A 5,457-nucleotide genomic window follows, 5' to 3' on the forward strand; every position below is an offset into this window, starting at 1 on the left:
TATGCAGGTGGGAATTTTAAAGCACGAGAAGAGAAAAAAACAAGTAACCCCAAGGTCAGTTGTTGAAATCAACCAAGATCTCTAAATATAAAGGCACCTTGGTGGGGGAGGCATCCTGGCCGTTTATCTTGCCGTGGGGCTGGCAGTGTGTTTACTCTAAATAGTTGCCTTTGAAGAGGATGGCTTTTTTAAAAAAAATTTATTTTATTTTATTTTATTATTTTTTTAAATTTTTGGCTGTGTTGGGTCTTCGTTGGTGCGCGCGGGCTTTTCTCTGGTTGCGGTGAGCGGGGGCTACTCTTCGTTGCAATGCGCGGGCTTCTCATTGCGGTGGCTTCTCTTGTTTGCGGAGCACGGGCTCTAGGCGTGTGGGCTTCAGTAGTTGTGGCACATGGGTCAGTAGTTGTGGCTCACAGGCTCTAGAGCACAGGCTCAGTAGTTGTGGTGCAAGGGCTTAGTTGCTCCGCAGCATGTGGGATCTTCCTGGATCAGGGCTTGAACCCATGTCGCCTGCATTGGCAGGTGGCTTCTTAACCACTGCACCACGAGGGAAGCTGAGGATGCCTCTTTGAAATGGATGCCTTAGTGATCAAAGTTTGTCAGGCACTGTGTTACAAAGAAGAAAAAATTGTCAGGGCTTACACTACAAGAATATATAAAAGAACTTCTGAAAATTAATAATTATGAATAATAATTAAAAAGATAATCCAATGTTTCTAAATGGTCAAAAGACTTCAGTCGGCACTTCATGAAAGAGCATATAAAAATACCAATAAACATGAAAAAATAGTCAATATCCTTAGTCATCAGGGAAATCTAAATACAAACCACAATGATCCACTTCTTCATACCCACTAGAATGACTACAGTTTAAAAGCCTGATAATACCAAGTGTTGACAGAAATGTGAAGCAACTGGAACTCTCATATTCTGCTGGATGGAATCTTAAAGGCTACAACCAATTTAGAAAAGTTTGGTAGATTCTAATAAAGACCCAGCAATTCCACTGCTAGGTATCTATCCAAGAGAATTGAAAGCATATTGTCCACAAAAAGACTTATGTAAGAATGCCCATAGCAGCTTTCTTCATAGCAGCCCCAAACTGGGAACAACCTAAATGTCCATCAAAGAAGAATGGATAACCCAACTGTGGGGCATGCATACAATGGAATATTAGTCAGAGATGTGAAGGAATAAACTACTGATATACACAACAATACGAATGAATTTCAAAAACAGTGGGCTGAGTAAAAGAAGCCAGAACAAAGTATTGATATTTACTATAGGACTCCATTTAAATGAAGTTCATGAATAGATGAAACCAACATGGGATAGAAATCAAAGAGTGGTTGTGGGTGGGTGACAGGTATTGACTTGGGGGGCGCCAGGGAACTGCTAGGGTGATGTACACGTTCTGTGTCTTGACTGGGGTGTGGGTTACCTGGGGTTGTACATCTGTCAAAACTCATCAAACTCTGCAGTTGAGGTTTTGCTCATTTTACTGAATGTAAATGTAATTTAATCTCAAAAACTGAGTGTGTTTATGAATTGCCAGCCCTCATCTCAGAGATTTTGATTCGTGGGATCTAGGAAATTGACACTTTTCAGTTTAGAAATTGGCATTTTTATCACCCCCCTTCCTCAGGGTGTCCTGATGCTGGTGGACAGGACAGATGTGAGTTCTGGAACTGGAGAGGGAGGCATGAAGGCCATGTGGCTTGGAAGGGATTGGCTCCCTGAGTTCCAGAGGACCATAAGGTGTGGGGTGGAGGTGGGAAGAGGGGCCTGGGTCCACTGCACACGGTGCCCTGTGGGGGGGGGTGGCGCTCAGGTGGGGAGGTGCAAGAATGCTCGGGACGTTGGTGCCTACTGCAGGGGCTCTGGGGAAGCAGGCAGGGCCCCATAACAGAGGCCTGTGGTCAAGGGTGAGGGTAGCTGGGAGAATATCTTTGTAGCTGATGGCCAGTGGAAGCACACCCAGGGCTAATGTTACCAAACCAAACTTGGGTCTGTTCACCCGCACGCAGTAAAGCCCATCTACTGACACCAGGCTGTGGTGAAGGAAAGTGCAGCGTTTATTGTAGGACCAATCAAGGAGTCCAGGCAGCTAATGCTCAAAAGACCCAAACTCCCCATGGCTTTCAGGGAAAGGTGTTTAAAGACAGGGTGAGGGAGAGGGAGTTGTGGGGTGTGTGATCAGCTCATGGACATTCTTCTCATTGGTTGGTGGTGAGGTAATCAGGAGTCAATATCATCAATCTTCTGGTTCCAGCTGGTCTGGGGTCTACCTGCTTGTGGGCAGCATACAGTTAACTTCTCTCACCTGATAGGGGTTTCAGTATCTGCAAAACAGCTAAAAGGATTTGGCTCAGAAGATTATCTATAGCCCTTGAAGAGGAATTGAAGGTCCTTGACTTTAATGGCTAAACTATTATTTTGTCTTGCTTGCTTTGTTTCTGCATTTTCTCACTTCTCTGATTAAATTTATTCTTTGGAGCTTGGGGGAGGCCAAGGAGGCTAAAGTTTTTCTACAAACAGGAGGCAGGTAGAGGACATGTGGGTTCTGTCCCAGGAAGGCCCCACAGAGTCCTACTTGGTTACAGTTTCCTCAATTGAGGAGGAAAAATTACTCCTCAATCCTGAGGAGGAACAGGTGTGGAACAAGAAGGGGAATAAAGTTTTAAATAAATAAATAAATAAATGAGAGGTTAATCATAAACTCGGCAAAGGAACTCAGTTTTAGGGAGACTCCGTTTCACTAGGAATCACAGTAATAGTTAAGATATACTGAGCGCTTTACAAGTGCTAAGAGCTTTATATGCATCTATTCATTTTGTTTTCCCCATATTATAGATGAGAAAACTGAGATATCAGGGGAGTCAGGATTTGAACCCAGATAGCCTGGTTCCAGGGCTCACATCCTTACCCTCCGTGCTGGTCTCCCCCTTCCACTGACCCCCCCCCACCTCTGTATCATTGCTTCCCTGGGCATCAGATAAATTGCTGTAGTCAGAGGTAGAAATATGGAGCCTCAAAAAATGACTGAGGAAAACAAAAAGATAACTGAGGTTGGACTCCTCAAAGCCTTGGTGAGTGGGAAGCCACAAGCCGCTGCAGGGCCAGGCAGGTCTTGCAAATGAGTGAAATGGGCAGGTTGACACATTAGGGCGTGGTGGGGATGGTGGCACGACCACTTTAAAGGGGGCAGCCATTACTGAGATGGTCCCATCGGGGCCATGCAGGAACACTGGTCCCTGGAGACCCAGAGTTTTAAAGATTTTGATCCTTCTCATTCACATTCCAGTCAAGTGAAATGTGTGTGGGTGTGATGCAGCCCCGGGGGTGAGGACTGCAACATCTGCTCTCCCCTGCCTCCTGGGTCTCCTGGAGCAGGATGGACCGCAGGCCAGTGACCTTCAGAAGGTCAGGACTCGGTCTTCTAAGGATGAGGATATTTAACGCCCTAAAAGCCCACCCTCCCCTGCATACTGAACCTGAACTTTCTGAGGCAGCCAGGAGAGTCCCACACTGCCCTCCTGTCTGCGTGCACCCTTCCTTCCTGACAGTCAGTAGCTCCATCCCATAATCTAACCACCCCCTCCTCAGTAGCTCCTTTGCCTCCTGCCAGCTTTTCCAAAGGCCCACACGTCTGCCAAATCTTAGGATTATCTGCCTCCCACTTTGTTCCCCCATGTCCCCCGCTGCCTCCTGCTCCATTTATTGGCTGATACTTTTTTTTGTTCTTTTCTTAAATTCCATTTGCGCCATCGCGTGGCCCAGTCTTTCATCTCGTTCCATATCTAGCTGCAGCCTGAGCTTGGGCGTCTGTGGGCTTTGCAGCCAGATATGAAAAGAGGAGAGTTTAGCAGCAGTTTAGATTATATACTAACGTAAAGAAAACCAGGTCTCTGCATCTCCACATACATTTCCTGCCCCCTGCCTCTCCAACCCCAAGTCTTCCAGTTTAATCCAAGAGCTCTGGAGATTTTTTTTCTTTTTGGCATAAACAACAGACATTTATTTTCTCACGGTTCTGGAGGCCACAAGTCCAAAATCAAGGTGTCGGCAGGGTTGATTTTTTTCTGACTCCTTTCTCCTTCGTTTGTAGATGGCTGTCTTCTCCTCTGTGCGTGTCTGTGTCCTAATCTTGTCTTATAAGGACACCGGTCATATTGGATGAGGGCCCACCTTCATGACTTCATGTTAACTGAATTATCTCTTTGAAGACAATTTCCAAATACAATCACCTTCTGAGGTATTGGGGGTTAGATTTGCTTTAACCTCACACATGCTTCTTATGAAACCTCGCTCATCAGTAGGTGTGAGCCAGGGTCTCACAATGCAGGATGTGGGCGTGTGGGTGTTCCAGACCCTCCTACAGGCTGTCACCATCCTCCACCTGACCCTGGGGCCTCTGCCTCCCCTTAAGATGCCTGGCATGTTGCACCCCACCCCTGGGCAGATGTGAGGGAAAAAAGCCCATCTCCTTGCTCATAGCAGGACAAATCAGTGGTATGAGCTTTGCCCCAGAGCACCCCAGGGGGAGAGGTCAAGGATAGAGAGTCCCTGACAACACATCAGTGCTGTGCCCCCTCCTTTCCTGTTCTGTTTCCCTCTCACCTTCAAAAAGTCACGTGCACAGAATTCTTGTCTCCAGTTCTTAATCAGAGAAGCCTGTGGGCAGAAGAGGGTCAGTGCTGGACTGAGCAAGGAGTAGGGCAATGCCTAAAACAGGATGGCAAGAAACCCCTCTACTCCCATCACTAAATTCAAGATACTAAAATCCCATTATCATGGTGAAAAAATAGTCTTAATTGTCCAACAATAGAGACTAGGCTTGATAAATTACAGCACACACTTACAATGCATATTACGCCATCATTAGCAGTGCCATACAGAGTCTGGCAAAATGTTGACATTTGTTGAAGCTGGGGAATGGGTACGTTTCATTTTACTGTACTCTCTACTTTTATATATGTTTGAAATTTTTCATAATAAAATGCTTATAAAAAGGTGGATAAAGAAAATGCTGTTGTACTTGGAAATTATTCATTATGTAGTTAAGTGAAAAAAAACTAGCTACAACTGCCAATCCAACTATTTAAAACAATAAATCTATACATACATTTTTAAATATTAAGAAATTGATAATTATATTTTAAAAAAAATTGAAATGTACATACCCAATGACCCAGCAATTCCACTTCTGGGTAGAGAAACACACATGAGAAACGAAATGGGTAAACAGCCTAAATGTCTATTAATAGAGAAATGGCTTTTAAAATGGTACTATATTTGCAAACGAAGCAACTGACGAAGGATTAATGTCCAAAATATACAAGCAGCTCATGCAGTTCAACACCATAAAAGCAAACAACCCAATCAAAAAATGGGCAGAAGACCTAAATAGACATTTCTCCAAAGAAGACATACAGATGGCCAACCAACATGAAAAGA

At 44.7% G+C, this 5,457-nt stretch overlaps 1 protein-coding gene across 1 annotated transcript in view; it reads right to left on the reverse strand.

Moving 5' to 3' along the window:
* Positions 1-222: 222 nt before the first annotated feature.
* The window catches only part of LOC112065195 (liver carboxylesterase 1-like), a 37,686-nt gene continuing 32,451 nt past the window's right edge, over positions 223-5,457 (reverse strand). The window contains exons 15-17 of the mRNA XM_055078910.1: positions 4,621-4,674; positions 4,030-4,218; positions 223-606 (exon numbers count right to left, since the gene is read on the reverse strand). The gene's annotated coding sequence lies outside the window, so the exon portion shown is untranslated. The remainder of the gene's footprint in view (positions 607-4,029; positions 4,219-4,620; positions 4,675-5,457) is intronic.

The sequence above is a fragment of the Physeter macrocephalus genome, chromosome 17 (genome assembly GCF_002837175.3).
Source record: "Physeter macrocephalus isolate SW-GA chromosome 17, ASM283717v5, whole genome shotgun sequence".
Classification (NCBI taxonomy): Eukaryota; Metazoa; Chordata; class Mammalia; order Artiodactyla; family Physeteridae; genus Physeter; species Physeter macrocephalus.